The sequence below is a fragment of the Haliotis rubra genome, unplaced genomic scaffold (genome assembly GCF_003918875.1).
Source record: "Haliotis rubra isolate DU_JTF1 unplaced genomic scaffold, ASM391887v1 Scf282, whole genome shotgun sequence".
Classification (NCBI taxonomy): domain Eukaryota; kingdom Metazoa; phylum Mollusca; class Gastropoda; order Lepetellida; family Haliotidae; genus Haliotis; species Haliotis rubra.
In genome coordinates, this window is record NW_025766914.1 from 1,046,499 (window position 1) to 1,066,094 (window position 19,596).

General features: G+C 36.8%; 2 long non-coding RNA genes across 2 annotated transcripts in view; both read right to left on the bottom strand.

Moving 5' to 3' along the window:
• Positions 1 to 3,370: 3,370 nt before the first annotated feature.
• On the bottom strand, positions 3,371 to 4,351 carry LOC124281336. Its single transcript, XR_006899906.1, has 2 exons — positions 4,310 to 4,351; positions 3,371 to 3,544 (listed from the first exon to the last, which is right to left on the bottom strand). It is a non-coding gene; the product is annotated as an uncharacterized LOC124281336 (long non-coding RNA).
• The window catches only part of LOC124281335, a 39,161-nt gene continuing 23,914 nt past the window's right edge, over positions 4,350 to 19,596 (bottom strand). The window contains exon 3 of the long non-coding RNA XR_006899905.1: positions 4,350 to 4,392. This is a non-coding gene — a long non-coding RNA (uncharacterized LOC124281335). The remainder of the gene's footprint in view (positions 4,393 to 19,596) is intronic.

The following is a 19,596-nucleotide window of genomic DNA, read 5'->3' on the forward strand; positions in this document are numbered from 1 at the left end:
TGCCATTGTTACTCGTTGTCCACAAGTCCGTGACAAGTGAAAAGTTGTCAAGACTAGCACTCTTGGAACGCTTTTGAAAGGACCTCATAATTATCAGAATTAATTCTGTAACATCAAAAGTCAATGCATGTGGATCAAAGCCTGTCAAAGTACCAACATATTTTTTTTAAACTCTTCTTAGCCTGACCCTCTGAACTCAACCTTGAACATTTTTTGTAAAGACATATTTTTGTACAGGTTGCGATCATCATGGAGAATTGACTGTAAGCTGAGTTCGGCTTTCTTTGTGACAGTCTCAACTTCCTTTGCAAGCTCTGAACTCATAAATCTATCCATCATGGCTGCTATTTCCTCACATGCCACAGCAATACCTCTCCCAGGCTGGTCAGCCATCACTTGTCTGTGGACAAAGAGCCTTCCCTCCTGGTAGGGGGGCGAGTTGCCAAGGTGATCTGACCACCCCAATCTTCATGTCCTCCTTCCATCTTGTTACACCATCATCTCAGCAGGGCCTCACATTAAGGCAAGAGGAAAATGCTTAGAAATTTAATCTGAAACATCCAGATGAGTCTTGAGGGAATTAGTATCTCCACGAAACCATCTATCTGTACAAACATTGTAATACCCTGGATAGAATTTCATTGTGTAACATGTTTTAATGACGGTCAGGTTTTGTTACATAAATGCTCTTGTTCTTGAGGTCATCTTAATACAATTATTGTATTTACTTTACCTGGTGATAAAAGTGCCGTAATTAGTATATGATTGGGCTGGCTCAGGTTGTCAGTGAAACGTCCAGTATTGCTTAGAATGGAGACCAGTGTGAAGTATTTATTGAACATTCATTTGTATTTCTTCTGTTATAGAGAAACGAGTTGTTTCATTCCTGTTATGACATCTTCAAGAGCAATACATTAGGTCTAAATGCACTAGCATGACTTTTTTGTATTTATTACATATCCTTTTCATGACACTGCTTTAATCTAACTCAACACTATCACAGAAACAACCATGCAATATCTAAATCGTCTTAGCTCGCCTCTTGTAGGGTTGTATTACTATCACAAGATTAAATAGGTGTGTAAGTAATAGTGTTGGGAATTGGTTAATATCTAACAATTGATGATTGGTTCATTACAACTGATCAATCATCGAAAAAAATTGGTTAGCGTGATTTATCAAATTCTCCTGTTTGTTTGTTAATGCACAAAAATATAGAAAAAACGTACTTCTTTCAGTGTTTTTTTGCAAAATGCATTTACAAATTTCACATCTTTACAGGAGGACTAGCATGTTAGGAACATAAATTTCCTGGAATCTTTAAGATAATTTCAATCATGACAAGGAACGAGCTTGTAGTACTTATGAAATGTAACAGACAAAACCAACCTTGTGAAAAATGGTAATGCAAACAAGTGTGCCAAATTATTTGTGTTCGATTATGAGAAAACATGATCGATTGCTTGGTCGTTTAGTCATTGCAACCAATCTTCGATTATTGCAATTAATCGGACCACCACTAGTAAGTAAACATATTTGTTCATGTGTCTGCCTGTTTGTTAGATACCCTTTTCATGGCACGGTTTTAATCTAACTATAAACATTCCGTTTTAATCTAACTCTAAACATTACTTTAGATGCAACCATGTAATACAGAAATTAAAGTGAAATACAGAAATCATCATCGCAAAAGTAAATAGCACACGTGTGTAAGTAAATACATTTGTTCATATGTCTTCTGGGGCGGTGGGGTAGCCTAGTGGTTAAAGCGTTGGCTCGTCACGCCGAAGACCCGGGTTCGAATCCCCACATGGGTACAATGTGTGAAGCCCATTTCTGGTGTCCCCCGCCGTGATGTTGCTGGAATATTGCTAAAAGCGGCGTAAAACCAAATTCAGTCAGTCAGTCATATGTCTTCTGTTTGTTAGATAGCCTTTTCATGGCACGGTTTTAATCTAACTCTAAACATAACTTTAGAAACAGCCATGCAATACAGAAATTATCGAAGCTCCCCGTAATGCTATCGCAAAGTTAAATAGATGTGTAATTAACTGTATTGTTCGTGTTTCGTGTAAGGTCTCTAGTTTCAAGGCTTGGTAATGATACAGAAGAAATATTTAGAGCTGATTGATTCAGACAATTCCACATCAACATCAAGGCAGAACAGTCAGTATATCATACGTCAGTTTTATTGACACAGTGGTTGTGTTCCTGTTGTCAAGATGGGGCCGCTGACGTAGCCTAGTGGTTAAAGTGCTTGTCATGCCAAAGACCCGGGTTTGATTCCCCACATGGACACAATGTAAGACACCCATTTGTGGTGTCCCCTGCCATGATATGGAATATTGCTAAAAGCAATGTAAACACCAACCCACTCACTCATTTCGACCCCAGTATTTACATCATTTTAGACAGCAGCAAATCTTCACAATCGGTGACTCAAATTGAAATTATTTCAAGTTTTGTATGTTTTTTATAAGCCTAACACACAAATGAAATGAAAATATTTCAAAGAGAAACGGGTGAAAAATTATTTTAGTAATTACATACAGGATCCTGAAGACTTCCGAAACTGGGGTAGTCATGATTCCCCCACTATCAGAGTTGTGAGTGTGCTGTGTTGAATATATTTGTTTCAGGGTCTGTGTGACGGACTAGTTTATTGACTTATTGCAACATCAAGCGTCAAAAACAGTTATTTAGAGGTTTGGGAATGATATTCTATTTGAACAGGAGCAAGCCCTTGACCCAACCTGAGTTTCCTCGGAAAACATAATGTGCTGAGAAAAATACTTTGGTGATAATAGTTTGGACTTTAAGTTAAAAGGAATGAACATGACTTTACCCAGACTTATTCATATTTGTGTACTGGATTAAAGTCAGAAGGCCAAACTAGTGCAACATTGAAAAACACTAGAAGAGAGAAAACAGTTTTCAATCAATCAATTATGTCTGACAAACTTGACAGTACTATTCCAAGTTTACTACAAACTTTATAACTTTATTTTCAGTATTCCAAAAAAAGGGCCTTTATACACCTCGTCCCTTCACAAGCTGTATTGATGTAAGTTTGATATTGACAAATAAATTCCTCTATTCATTCTAATTTTCTGTAAATTAGAACACATTTTAAGACAGTTAGCCCTTGTAATTATCCTTGCTTCTAGCAAAGATGTAAATCCATGTCCGTCGTACATCAAATGAAGTTTATTTATTTAGATGTTTCTGTTGTAGAATGATGATAATTTTATGGATATACTACTTCTTCATTCTGTGAAAGGTGACATTTGGACATAGATTCTAATGTCGTCAAGCAAGTGATGTTGTAGGCAACATGCATGGCTGACCAATGATTCAAGAATACAATGAATTAACAAAACCAGTTTATTATTCACCTACACTTTCATCAATGTGTATTTTCACAGCTCATTGTTATATGAATTATACAGTGGTTTTCACTGCCTGTAGCTGAATCTTCCACGGAGTACAATGGAGAATCCACACAAGGCTGTCCAGTGCATCAGACAAACGAGGTACCAGCACGCTGCAATAGGAAGAGAAAGGGTTTCCAGACAATGACTTCTGACATGTTGGTCAGAGATGGCTGCACACAGCTCTTCAGATCATGAGAGAAAGTGCTACCCAGGCATTTTTTTGGCCAACTATTTATCACCTTGATCATGGATCAACTTATTTAAAATACAGAGCGGAAATAAATCATGTGACAATAACTTGTTTGAAACTGACATCCATGTACTGTACCATCAGGTTCATGTCCTCAGACACTGTACTGGTTTGGCCCATACGAATATCAGTGGCGTTGTGAAGGTGAGAAAGAAACTTGTGTTCAGCATACAGAATTGTAGCCGTCATATAGCTGGAAAATTGCTGAGTGTGGCGTCAAACAATAAACATCGTAAATTAAGGCAATATACGTGACTCGATGCCTGTTAGAATACAATATCAGGGAGAATAATATGCAGCATTTTATAAATGAAGAGGTCTTCATTTTGTGATTTTGATGATTTTTTTCTACCACCAAATGATAGTTATAATTGTATAGTTCTCTTTAGTATACCACATCACCTGTCAAATGTCACCATTTATAAATGTCTACGCTTCTAAATGTGGCATGTACACTTATACCAAAAGTAAATGATTAACAGTGCTGCATATGTTTTTTCCTGTTGTATCATGGTGTGAGTGAGTGAGTATGGTTTTATGCTGCTTTTAGCAATATTCCAGCAATATCACAGCGGGGGACACCAGAAATGGGCTTCAGACATTGTGCCCATGTGGGGAATCGAACCCGGGTCTTCCGCGTGACGAGCGAACGCTTTAACCACTAGGCTACCCCGCCACTCTCGTTCATGGAAGACGTGACAGCAGGTCCTGAAAAGACAAACATCTGAAATGAACATATTTTACTGAAAAACATTTCTTAAATATCTTAATGAATTATAATAAAAGGAAGCAAGAGACTTTCTTAACTGAACTTCATTAGTCTAGACCTGCATGGGGTTTCTTGATATGTTTGATTCAGGGTCTGTATGACAGATGGGGCGGTGGGGTAGCCTAGTGGTTAAAGCGTTCGCTCGTCACGCTGAAGACCCGGTTTTGAATCCCCCCCTACAATGTGTGAAGCTCATTTCTGGTGTCCCCCGCCGTGATATTGCTGGAATATTGCTAAAAGCGGCGTAAAACCAAACTCACTCACTCACTGTATGACAGATACTAGTAAGTCATGGACATCTGAGATGCATCGATCAATAACCTGTCGATCTTGACAATGGCAAACTCAAACTACAAACTTATACCTGTTAAGTGAGTATAGAGAATGAAGTAACCAGGAATTCATGCATTTCCTGGAAGCCAGTGCCTGTTAACCACATTCTGGTGGACACCAGGTGTCGTCAGGTTTCAGTGATTCATTCATACAAGCCTCGCTGAGTCCCTGAAACCACATTATTTCCCCTACTGCCTAGCCCTCCCTGCAATGTAGTCTGTCTCACAGTCCCTGAACCACATTATTTCCCCTACTGCCTAGCCCTCCCTGCAATGTAGTCTGTCTCACAGTCCCTGAAACCACATTATTTCCCCTACTGCCTAGCCCTCCCTGCAATGTAGTCTGTCTCACAGTCCCTGAACCACATTATTTTCCCTACTGCCTAGCCCTCCCTGCAATGTAGTCTGTCTAACAGTCCCTGAAACCACATTATTTCCCTACTGCCTAGCCCTCCCTGCAAAGCCCTAAATGAAGCAAGTCTAGATTCCCTTCTGAATTTTCCAACTCACTGGGTCTCCTTTTCAATCTGAATGGGTTTATTTATTACCATCAAAATAATATATATTCAGAGTCTAAGGGTTAGTCTAGCTTCACTGTTGTTTTGCCATTTAAAATCTGTACCTGTAGATAATGGAACGCTGTATTATCTGACGTTAACATTAAATATATTTTAGTATTTTCTTTTTTGCATCTGTTTTTCTCTGGATGTGTATATTCAACAGGACACTGTACAACACCCACTGGTTCTTCTGTCCATTCTGTTGCAGCATCTCCGTCTGTGAAGAATGGACCCAAGCTCCAACCATCATCATCCTCCATTACATAAACCAGCATACTTGTTTTTCCAGAATATTCTCTAAGCCAGCAACATTCTTGTTTTCCTCGAAATGTTTACATGGAATCTTGACTGTAACCAAACATTACTGAGTTAAAAGTATTGTTCCTTACAATGAAGGACCAACGCACATCTGACCACTAGACAGGATGCTCTTTCTTTAATGTTGACCTTCAGCTATCTGCCTGACCTTGAACAAACATGTTGCCCATGACGACTTTGTCTCCAACTACTCATGACACAACGGGTAGCACGGAGAACATTGGGCTAATTTGCTTATCGAAGTCTGATTGTAATGGAACAATGATTGGTCTAATGCTGTGAGCGGCCATTACGACAATCAATGTTTCCCACATCAAGCATATGGTCCGCATCTGTAGAGTTGTAATTTGGTAATTAACACAATTAATTAGCTCTGATTCTGATTTCATCAAGATAGTCTCGAGGTTGGCTGAAAATCTGTTTATATTGGTCATGGTGGCAGCATCTTGACTGTTTCAGGGTGGGATATGAGGGGTTATAAATCTAAGTCGGGAAAGATCATGATGTAGGCAGGTGAAGTCGGTGCTGAAATAGTTGGGGATTCAAATGATTTTCACAGATCCCACTCGGAGACCTTTCCAGATTTAGCAGATGTTTGATGAAGTAATTCTAGCTGGTGATGTCACTCGGATGGATCTTGTTTAAGCTGGTTCCCCAACTATCCATGAAGGAATGGTCACTGGATCTGTGACTCACGTCAGGAGACTCACATTTGATGGCGTCGGGGAGATATCATATTTCTCTAAAACAGCTCCCAATCACATCTGTACAGATGTCCAGTATGTCTAATGTATATATATTATGGAGCTGAGACACCAAACACCAAATTATTTCTGGAATGAGACCCACTATCTTCACTACACCTGACGATGACTGGACCACACCTACACCATGCACCCACAATCTTACCCCCCAGGTCAAATATCAAATGGTTGGTCAAACATATATATATGAGTGATTTGTCCAGCCAGTACTCCGTGGTAAAGGCTGCCATCATGCATATGCTGCCAGCACTAGCCTCAAACAACATTCACTCTGTGCTAGACTAATGCTTAGTCTCTGAATATATATAACTTTGACAGAAACAAATAATGGCTTTTAAATTGGAATCCTTTCCAAGTGGGGATTCAGATTCCTGAACCTGATGACATCTAGACTTGCTTCATTCAGGGCTTTAGCATTGCAGAAAAGGCTCAGCTGAAGGGAAAATAATGCGGTTCAGGGACTGTGAGACAGACCAAGTGTGAATCTGTAGACTGGGTCCAGTCTTGTTAATACAGAAGGGGTTGTTGTCAGCATGGGTACTACAGATACGTACCCCAGGTACATTTACGTATACAGATATGTATCCAAATCAAAATATTAATGCACAACGGATGAGTCCATTCCACATCTCGCAATGCATTTAACCAGTTTCTTGCTCTGAACATTGAAGATTTTCTGCAGTTTCTAGACTGGAAATGTCTCACTGTTATCTGAGAGTCAATCAAGCAGGCTGTATATATATACATGTACAAGCCAATACAGTGATGTAGGCAGGGTCTAGAGTATGGACTTGTCTACCATTTAAGGTACCAAGTGCCATAACTTTATGCTGGGATTCATATTTGTTTGGATACCTGGGATACATATCTGTGAAGGCAACAACACCCTTCAACCTCATTAATCTTAGATGGAATCAAATACGATTCTTGAAATATTGGCAATACATACGTTAGAACACTGCCATTTTGTACTCATTAGCAAAATATCAGAACACATTATTAAAAACCCTCTGTGACATTGGTGTTGTTGGTTGGTTTGTTGTTTAATGTCGCACTCAGCAACCATTGGTATTATTGACCTCCATTACAAAATTGATCTATGGAACCCTCTGAACTTATGCTACATGGAATTAATGACCTGTTTGAATGCATTCTTGAGTCAGTATTCAACAACAACCAGTTCAACTTGTTCTAAATGTATTTTAATCATTCTCTAAAGATGGAGGCTACTGTGTCATAACTTTTGATCTCAATCAGTGCGAAATGATCCGTTTCCTTTCATACTTTTCAGAGCATTAAGCATAAATCATCATCTTTACATAAGTGACACCTTACACAATAACCAGTAGCCCTTTAACAAAAGCAGTCACAGACAAAGAAATTAAGATATATATTAAAACTTCAAAGAAAGAAAACCAGACATCTAGAGTTTCTAACGAGAATCTTGCACTGAAAGAAACCAGGCCCAACCCTTCACACTTCATCGAAAAAGAAAACAACCTTCCCATTTTAGGATTTGAGACTGGTCTTATGAAGGCAAGATGACCCCTGGTCATGGTCAATGGGTCAGAGGTCACATAATGTCAAGCCATGATGGAACTTGGCCCTTAGTTTTGTAAGCAAGGGTCGAGGCTCACCATCGTGGCTGTATTGTTGAGCCACTCCGGCCAGGGGTCTCTATGGTCAAGATAGGGTAGGCTGGCCATACACAGTGGTCAGTTGAGATTCTCCCAGATAGACCATTGTTGTTGTGGTCAGTTTTACTTGAGAAAATAGAGTGGGGATTAACTCTCTGGATGGTATAAGGGTCAACTTGACCCAGATTTGATTTACATGGAAATCATTGTAGTTTCATTCATTTTTCTGGTTTTCCGTGTATTGATGGATTTAAATGGAGATTAAGCTTGACAAGATTTTGATTTAAGGTTTTATGGCAGAAAATGACATTCCACATTCTTGAGCTGTTGAATGAATATTTGACTGACCCAAGAAACCTTATGAAAGAATGTAAATCTATTTCTAAGGACACTTCCACTGAAGAATGTCATGGACTTCAAATTGTTCCCTGGGATGTGAAAATGTGATAAATTTTCTTGTAAAGGTACTCAATCAAAATTAAATGGTTGACCATTGAAATTACATCTCTGGGTATTTAGTGCATGAAGTAAGAAGATTGACGAAGACTAACCCAGTCTTCATTTAAAAGTCTAGATACAATATAACACTTAATAGGCTGACGATATCATTTATTACATTGTGTTATTAATGTTTCCAGTATAGGAAGATATAAGAGTTATACAGGAAAATAGATGTTATTACCTGTATCCAGCTCAGGTTTCCAGTATAGGAAGATATAAGAGTCATACAAGAAAATAAATGTTATTACATGTATCTAACTCAGGTTTCCAGTATAGGAAGATATAAGAGTCATACAAGAAAATAAATGTTATTACATGTATCCAATTCAGGTTTCCAGTATAGGAAGATATAAGAGTTATACAAGAAAATAAATGTTATTACCTGTATCCAGCTCAGGTTTCCAGTATAGGAAGATATAAGAGTCATACAAGAAAATAAATGTTATTACATGTATCCAATTCAGGTTTCCAGTATAGGAAGATATAAGAGTTATACAAGAAAATAAATGTTATTACCTGTATCCAACTCAGGTTTCCAGTATAGGAAGATATAAGAGTTATACAAGAAAATAAATGTTATTACCTGTATCCAGCTCAGGTTTCCAGTATAGGAAGATATAAGAGTCATACAAGAAAATAAATGTTATTACATGTATCCAATTCAGGTTTCCAGTATAGGAAGATATAAGAGTTATACAAGAAAATAAATGTTATTACCTGTATCCAACTCAGGTTTCCAGTATAGGAAGATATAAGAGTTATACAAGAAAATAAATGTTATTACCTGTATCCAGCTCAGGTTTCCAGTATAGGAAGATATAAGAGTTATACAAGAAAATAAATGTTATTACATGTATCCAACTCAGGTTTCCAGTATAGGAAGATATAAGAGTTATACAAGAAAATAAATGTTATTACATGTATCCAACTCAGGTTTCCAGTATAGGAAGATATAAGAGTCATACAAGAAAATAAATGTTATTACATGTATCCAACTCAGGTTTCCAGTATAGGAAGATATAAGAGTCATACAAGAAAATAAATGTTATTACATGTATCTAACTCAGCTTTGTACAATATATATGTACATTCTTCTCAGAATTCTATTTTTGAAAGAAGACGAAACTGTGAAACAAAATAATTAAACCAAATTTGTAAATCAATATAGATTCATAATACTTTTCCATATGCTCCATGGTGAATTTCCCTAAATGTAAAGGTATTGAAAATACATCTTTCTTTGGGGCGGTGGGGTAGCCTAGTGGTTAAAGCGTTCGCTCATCACACCCAAGACCCTGGTTCGATTCCCCACATGGGTACAATGTGTGAAGCCCATTTCTGGTCCCTCGATGTGATATTGCTGGAATATTGCTAAAAGTGGCGTAAAACCCAACTCACTCACTCACACTTCTTTCTTTCTTCTGTCTGTTCGGTCTGGAGAGTTTGATTGTTCATCAGAGTACACTAATTATCAAAGATGCTAGAGCTTAAAATTGTAACCTGACTATCTAGACACTCAGAATACTGCATTTTATTCTTTATCTGGTATGTCATGACCTGTGGTATTAATGAGGTGAGGTGAGGTGAGGTGAAATTGGGTTTTACGTCGTGCTTGAGAATATTTCGCTCATATGACGACGTGCATACGTGTGTATGTGTATGTGCGGCTGCTTGTACTAGCCCAGACTGAAGCTGGTTTTATAGTGCTAGCCCACTGAGATACCATGCCGCAGTGAAGCAGGAATACCCCACTCAGACACATTATACTGACTCCTGCCGACCAGTCCTTGTTGTACCCATTAATGCCGAGCGCCAGGCAGGGACCAACAAGTACCATATCTTAACGTCTTTTGGTATGACGCGGTTGGGGATCGAACCGGCGACATTCCGCTCTCCGGGCGGACGCTCTAACCACTACACCATGGAGGCGGTCCTGGTATTAATAAAGACGGACTTGAGTCACCTTGTTTCTGATGACGATGCATGTAGATGACAAGTAGATGTAACCAGGGCAACTAATGCAAGCAGGTGTGTGTGGACAATATAGCATCCCAACCCAAACCCATTCCCCACGTCCACCCCACCCCTACCCCACTTTGTTTATTCATTTACCTTTGTGGGAATGTCTACATATAAAATTTATCTCACCTTGATAAAAGTTTAAACAAGGGTAAAGAACATGGTGTGTTTTCTAGCAATTACATCATCTGATGTAAAGTGAGTGAGTTTAGTTTCACGCCGCTTTTAGCAATATTGTTTTAAGCGCATTTTATTCAAAAATTAAATGGATTGGGCACAACTTATCCAACTTAGGAACGCCCTCTCCCAGAAGTTACATATTTAAAGTATAACTACATTGACAACAGGGATTTGTTGAGAGAATTTACAAGATCTTTAATGATGATGTGTATAGTATTTACAAGAATAAAACTACAAAAATGTTTCAGTGAGCTTAATATATCTGTGTACATGTTAGCAATATTCAGCAATATGGCAGCGGGGGACACCAGAAATGGGCTTAACACATTGGACCCATGTGGGAAATCGAACCCGGGTCTTCGGCGTGACGAGTGAGCGCTTTAACCACTAGGCTACCCCTTCGCCCCATGAAATTATTAACTAAGCTGTTACTGATACAAATGAACTGATACATGCTGAAGAGAAACAATCAGAAGATAAAATATAAATTATTTAGATTTATTTTTTCCCTGACAGTGATGGATCTGGAATAAATATAACTACAAATCTAAAATACAACACCTAAACCCTTTTAATAATAATTCATTCAAGTAACTATCTGTGGTCTCTGGGTCCTTATTCTTGAAACGTTCGCAGCCCTAAAAATTCTTAACTTTTGTCGTAGCCAATGTGTTAAGAATGGGCTTAAGAAGTTTGTAGGGCTATGAACGTTTCGAGAATAGCTAGCCAGGTCACTAATCAAAAATAAATAACAAACAATAATATGGCTCATAACATCTACCCCCTGTTTGTTTCTCTATTTTCTACGAAAAAAATAAAACATATAGCAATCAATTAACATGAACCTATTTCCTAAAAATGATCCCTAGTTGTAACAAGCCTCTAGTATCCATTATCAAAGTATATATAACAATTAAGTTAAAACAACTTGAGTAACACCTTATCAAAATAATCAGGTCACATCAAAAGACAATCCGAAATCTCCATTAGCACCATAATCAGCTGCAGAACTTAACAAAGATACCACCCAATATCCCTCACCTCATTTGTTAACAATAACATCTTGTCAACGTTACCCCTGATAACTCTCTAATTACTGACAAAGGTGACTTATTGTTGTGACAACACTGTAACGATTAGTGTGAAAACACCAAGCAATGTTGACACTCCTTGACAAGGTATCACACGTGTGATGATATGGGACTTAATCCTTTGTTTGGTAGTAAGCTGACAATTACCATGTCATAGTTTCATATATACAATGAAAAGGTGATTAATGACTGCTTGGATGTGAAATTTGGCATTTTGTGGATCTGATTCTTACCAAATGTTCTTGTACCAGATATGTGTGATTATTGCATTTTAATTGACGCATCATAATACAGTAAAATACCTTTATAACGAACTCCAAGGGACCACTGAAATTAGTTTGTTATATCCGTAGTTCGCTATTCACTTTTTAAAACAGTTCGCTATAGCCGTCACTTCTTGCAATATATTGCAATACATATCACAATATATGCTTTCGCATAGCAATATATAGCAATATGAAAATTCTCTGCAATACCCACCCCTATTCGTTATAAAAGAATTCTACTATATAATTAAGATGTTGTCATCCATATAGTATCCTACCTTTTTATTACTCTTTAACTTTTAAATTGCCAATCAAACAGACCATTTACAGTTGTAAATGATAACATAATAAAACAATGTGGGATTACACTTTCTTTTTAAAGTACAAATTCTAGTAGTTTTGAGGGTGGAGTCCCATCCAGGATTCGAACCCACACTCTCAGAATACGTCCCCGAATTGCCAGCACACAAGGTCAGCAATCTTGCCCACTCAGTCACAGGGCTTCCACAAGTATGGAAGATTGATTAACATAAAATTGATGGAATCTTTTATTTCTCAATTTTTAGCTGCTAATATATGGAAAATCACAAACATATAATCAATTTAATCTTTCATTTCCCAATTTATGTTGCTCTGTTTTTAGCTGCTAGTCCTGTTCTATACCTTAGCCTGAATTTTATTCCATTAAAAAAGTACACATACCCCAATCTACCCTTGAAATTAGCAAACCTCAATCTACCCTTGAAATCATCAAACCTCAATCTACCCTTGAAATTAGCAAACCCAATCTACCCTTGAAATCATCAAACCCCAATCTACTCTTGAAATTAGCAAACTTTAATCTACTCTTGAAATTAGCAAACCCCAATCTACCCTTGAAATAAACAAACTTTAATCTACCCTTGAAATTATCAAACCTCAATCTACCCTTGAAATTAGCAAACCCCAATTTACCCATGAAATAAGCAAATCCCAATCTACCATTGAAATAAGCAAATCCCAATCTACCCTTGAAATTGGAAAAACCCAATCTACCCTTGAAATTGGAAAAACCCAATCTACCCTTGAAATAAGCAAATCCCAATCTACCCATGAAATCATCAAACCACAATCTACCTGTGAAATTATGAAAGACTTATTTCCCCATTTTCTTACTCCCCAACAAGCTGACTAAACTCCCTATCAGAGACATACACGACATGCTATTGTTCATTACATAATCAGCCTCAGTGATTGTACAGTTGTCTATTTAAGATTTACATTTCATTACATTTATTGACACGCGAAGAAATAATCACGATGACATAACAACTCTACTATCTACAGACACTGCAATAAAACATCAACAGTTTTAACATGAAAGGGGTCGACACATACAAATAAGTCGCTATTAAAAGGGAATTTGCTTTCAGGCAAATTTAATTAAATTCCAGTTATGATTAGATTTCTTTGGTAGCAGGAAATGAGACATGTTGTGTAGATAACTTCACAGGTAAGGTCTGAGACCAATTGCATCATTAAAACTCCATCAAGATGCAGGGCCATTTAAGATACACGCACAGCCTGGAGCTGTTCAGTAATTAAATATCTACATTCATTCATGGCTCATTGTTGTAGAAAAAAAAAGATTAACAGGCTGCCAAGTTGAATGTTTGTTACAATTCTTTATTTCACTGATGAGAATTCCTAATATAGTGTAAATAATTTCTGCATAAGTGCATTAAAGTACATTTCCCATGTTTGTCAAATATTTATTTCTATTTTTATCACTACTGCATTACCATGGTCTAAATTTGAAACTCAAAGAACACTGTAAACACGCCCTGCTGGATTCATATGTTCACCTCGTTTCTTCATTCAGTCAACCCTGAAATTGTACAATATTACTGCGAATTCAATATTCATTACTGCAACCTGTTAATCTGATGTTCGTATTAAAATATGTTGAATTTTAAAAAAATGTCACCACTACAAAAGAAAACTTACATGTCTTCATAAAGAGATTGTGCCGTTGGTTAAACTACACGAGAAGAGCTTACATTAACTTAACCAACACATTTTTAAGGCACAAAAAATAATAATAATAGATGCATCTTTTATTTTACTTTATTAAGATTTGTTACAAACAATCTGTAAACTAAGAACTATGAAAGCTTGATTACCAATGATCTAATCCAAACACATTGAGGAAGACAATTTTGAAAAATATGGATCAGTAAACAAAACCACTATTATTATAATAATTTAAATCTTCAACTGAACTACATCTATATTTTACCCTGGAACGGTGTCATGCACTGAACGACCAGTTAACCAAACCAATTATTATGCTAATGTATTCATAAACAAATAAAGTCCACACCACAAGTAAATACATTTGGGAGCCGCACGACCTGGCAAGGTGTGCTTGTTCAGGTATAACAGTGAAATTAATACACAGGTGAGGTGAATGTGATATTATATGTTTTACAGAAAACACTTAACACTTCCTGAAAACATTCATATGTTTTTTTGTGATTTCTCAAAGTACAAGAGGTGTCAAAAATGACACATTAATGGAAGTTTAAATTTGAAACCGAGAAGTCTTTAAATTTTTATATCAGCTACTTTCCTTTCAGGATGTACTAAAAGTTTCTAAAGGTTATCCATCTGGCTTTGAGAATACAACACAAAAATGCCGCTGAAAACCAACAATGAATAAATAATGATCAATACTGGGTCATTATGGCTTTCTGACACAACCACTCACCCGGAACACTGGTGATGGCTCCAACATACAAGAAAGAAGGCAATAATATATTTTCCTCATTAAATCTTTTGTGAAATATTTCTGCACGAGAACAAAATGGAAGTAATAAGTTAATAAAGTCTTAGAACTGACAACTGAAGTTATCAATTAGGCTAGACCAATTATAAACTGCTGGAGTGAAAGAAAGAATAAACCCATGTTTGATGGGGAGTACAACTGATACACGCAAGAAATGTTTTTTCCATTGTGATGTTTTTGATAAAAATACTACAGTTGTGTATTGGACCATTTTCAGTGTTTCAGTTTTACTTTTGTTACGTTTTGTTGTAGAGATTGTTTGTTTTGTCAATGTGTCCAGAATTCTCTTCAAATGTAAGTTAAATAGAAACAGAAGACAAAAATAAAAAACACAACACATTTTTATTTTTTAATGTCTCAAGTAGTCTATGTTAACAATACAATAAAATGTACAATGGGCTTTGTTTTGGAAAGATTTCTCAAACTAAAAGAAATGGACTTGCCACTTTAAGTCATGAAACAAAACAGTTTCAATAATCATGCAGTATTTTCTAAATCATGACACACTGAAGTTTATTTAATTTAATTTTGTATTCATATAATATATATTCATATAATCCATGGTTTATAGCTTCAAAAACTTAAACTCAATCTCGACACTGAACATTAATTATCACCCAGTCTGCATTCCTAACACCTTTACAAGCTAAAATTTAATCAAAATTGATACTTGTCAAAATTCATCAATCTGTTAAATGTCTGTCATTATATTCCTGGCAGTTCCCTAACAGTAAATTTCCAAGATTATTTCTGATAATGATTCCAATTATATTTTTCCATTAAAGCTGTAGTCTAATCAGCTGCTGCAGCTGTCTCGCTCCCACCTTGCACAGGTGGGTGGGGTCAACGATCGTCAACAGCCACGGTGGTCAGGACAGGCCGGTTTCCCCTCCGAATGACTGTCCACAGCCATAATAGTGGAATAATTACAGTCTCAATGGTCTTGAATCAAACTGACGGCCATTTAATTTAAGCAGGAAACCGTATATTGTTCCCCCATAAATAGCAGGTTTGCTGGCCCAGTTTAGAGTCGGGTATTCTGGGTGTGTAGTTATGCTGCCGTAGAGCATGTCAGTCGTCCATTTCTGGCCATGTGGAGATATTCGGGTGGTCAGGCTTGAGGTGAAGGGTGGCTGTCAGTGATTGGTGATAATTTTGAGGATGACAGTTTGAGGTTATTTAGGTTATGGCTATATGAGGACATCGGTGTCACATTTTAATTTTCATTATTGAGTGAAGGATGTATTATGTTGCTATTATGTGAGGTTGTCAGTGCCAACATTTATGTTTGGAAACTAATTATTGCTGTAATGTAATTTAAGGGTGTCATGGCTAGTTGTGTGGTTATCAGGACAGGAATAACATTAGATTGTGAACCTTTATTGGGAAATATGCTCAAAGCCATGTGAGCATATTGTGAATGCAATTTGATCAACATTTTTGTATTGTTGACTGACTTTCCCATTATTGTTCTTTTGGCTGAAAACGCCTGTAGGTATGACGAAAAATTAAATTAAATTTAATACAATATGAGGGGTATTTGAAATTATTGTCAATATAATCATACTTCCAAAATCAACTTTAAAATTTAAACAACTTTTAAGTACAACAAATTGAAGTCTATTGCAATATTTCTAAAGAGCAACTTTTCTGTATGAAAATGAACTAATTACATTGTTTTATCTGTCCATCCGCAAAATATTGTTTTGAGTGTTTTTTACTTTTGGCCATGTGGCCTCAAATACTGAAAAAAACTTCATCTTCTTTGACAAGATGAATAAAATTTGTAAAATCATTTCATAAACAAGCTTAGCACATTATATGTGTAAACTATAGGCTTTACATGAAAATAAACATATTTGGCCTTATGTGTCATTGTTTTATTAAGTTTAATAAAAAATAAGTGAACAAAAGCACACGAATTTCAAAACAGTTTCTTAAAAAACGTTGTATCTTTAAGAGTTGTACTCCACAGGGAAATGAGGCCATAGAAAACAAACATTTAATGCTTTCTGTGTGATAGCAAAGCCATAATAGGATAGGTATGTCATCCTTGTGTGTTATGAAGTACTTTTACTTTTCTTTCCAAAACTGTAATTAGCCATATGTCAGTAATAGAATGTAATGAGAATGATGACTGGTTCATGATGTTCAAAGTGCAACAAACGTTATGTACAGACAATATGATGAAGGTGAGAAAAGTGTGCTGAATGTCAATAACCAGGAGAAAAACAAAGGTCAAGGGTCAAGGAGGAAGGATAGGGATGGTAGATAAACACATGTCCATTCTTCCTATAAGTTATACAGGACTAATTGCAGAGTAGGTCTTTAATTGGGTGGTTTCTTAATTTGCTTTGAGGTGAGGATAAAGAGGACAATGGAAATAACAGCAATAATGTTCCTTTTTTAATATGATGGAAAATAAAGACTGACAATAGAAGGAAAAAAAACGCACTCAATATTGACGGACATCAAAGAAAGCATGTTTCCTTTAAGATATAAACAATGAATGAAATTTCATTCAAAGCGTATAAAGGTTTTAATATGTTTCACATCATTTCAGTTTTTTATAACTATCTCTTTTAGAAAACATTGTTTGTGGTTTGAGCATCTTTCATCTCTTATTTTATCTCAATAAATATCTAATAAAAAGTGCACTCTCCTTCTAATCAGGTCCGAGACATAAAACAGGAATAAAACATTTAAAATTCCCAATAAAACTCATCTAAGTTATCAGTTTGTAATCTGAGTGGTCTCCCCTTCCAAACCTCTCTTTAACTAACCCATTACCTCCTGTACAGACAAGCTTTATGGACAAACAACTTCCTTATTCAGTAGATGCGATGCGTCGAAACAGATTCCTGTATCGTTGTCAAGCAAGTATCTGTATCGAAACGTCGCATCTACCGAATAAAGAAGTTGTTTATCCATAAAGTTTGTCTGTATATACTCTCCAACTTGTAAAGAATGCCACTCAAAGAAGCCATTACTTCCTGTTTCTCCAACACTTTAATCAAAGATGAGCCCATGTCAAGTGATGGACACTTGGAGTCTTGCCACTCTCATCAGACACGTATATTTCATCATCAAGCTGTCCATTTAGCTCATAAACTGTCAATTTCATGGCTATTCCTTGCTCCTCCCCATTGATAGCATGCCACCCAAACAACAGTTAGCTCACTGCTGACATTCAGTTCTGAAGATGGAACAGCCTCTGTGGTCGAGAGGGTGAAGTGTCTGCGTGAAGAGAAGGTGGTCAGTGGTTCGATCCCAAGCAGCGTCTCACCAAAGGACGTACTCATGGCTACCCTGACACTCAGCCGTAATTCAGTGTCTCTGTTTACCTGCGGCATGAGTATCCTGTGAGCTAGTAAAATACAACCAACATTTCCACTGGTTCAGGATGCCCAAGAGTGTGATGAATCAGCAGAAATAGAATAAATGTAAATTTTGTTGAAAATAATCCAATCACATCTATAATTCAAGAAATAGAATAAATGATGGCCAAAGTAGCTCCCCGGGTGTACCCCATAATTGGAACACAAACAGGAGTATTACCCTACCAACTAATGTTCCATAACACTAAAAGTGACGTTTCCTGCACAACTACTCTTGTACCATGCAGCCATTACTGGAGATTACTCAGGTTGAGCAATCTCTGTCTAATGTTTGCTGTAATGAGCCTGCTCACCCTAGGTGCTGTAATTCTGGTTGTAATGGTGACCCATGTACTAGCATCCACAAAACTTTATTACTAGTACCTGTAGAAAATGGATTTAAATTTGCATATTGCAGATGAGAATGAGCTCCTGTGATGTAAAATTTACATTCTGGTCCAGTGAATGAAGTCAAATAGCAGATTTTGTACAGGTTTTAGGTGGTGTTATACAACATGGTACGAAGGTAAAACTCATACCATACAATAGGTCACTGATAAACCGGTGTACTGGACATGTGAGTGAGAAGTGGGAGAAAAGGATCTGGAGTAAGATCCACATGATGTATTGGTCCTTTGTCCCACAAACCCAGACAGGAATCAGGCAGAAAGGAAGTCTGGATTAATATGAGTTTATTTGACATTAATCTAAGTAAGTTTGTGACCGTAAAATTTGCTTTTTATTGGCATCGTCAGGGCTCCAGATAATTTTTCAACATCAGGAGTACGTACTCCTTATTTTTTCAATATAAACTAAATATAAATATTTTTTAATATAAACTTAAGAGTACATTTTGAGTACTGAATGGAATTTAATGGCGTATCAGTAGTCTTGTGTTTCGTTTCATATATGCACCACAACATTGCTAGTCTTGTATAAACAGGTCAATAAACAATAAACAATACTTTTTTTTAGATAAATACGTATGTAAATGATTCCAAGACCGTACAGCATTGCTGTGGTGCGTATGTGCTACGTTTTCTAAATTATTTCCTACCGTATCGTGCATATTTTTTATCCGTACATACGCCGATACGGCCCTTATCTGGAGCCCTGCATCAATGTGGAACAGTCTGTGCCCAGTTTTGACTCTTCCACCATACATAGAGCCATATACCATGTTGACATCTTAGGCAAGATGTTTTCAGGAAAATAGTCTCAATTTGACCCTGAAAACAATGCTGCTTCCTCCCACTTGTCTTGACCAAAAC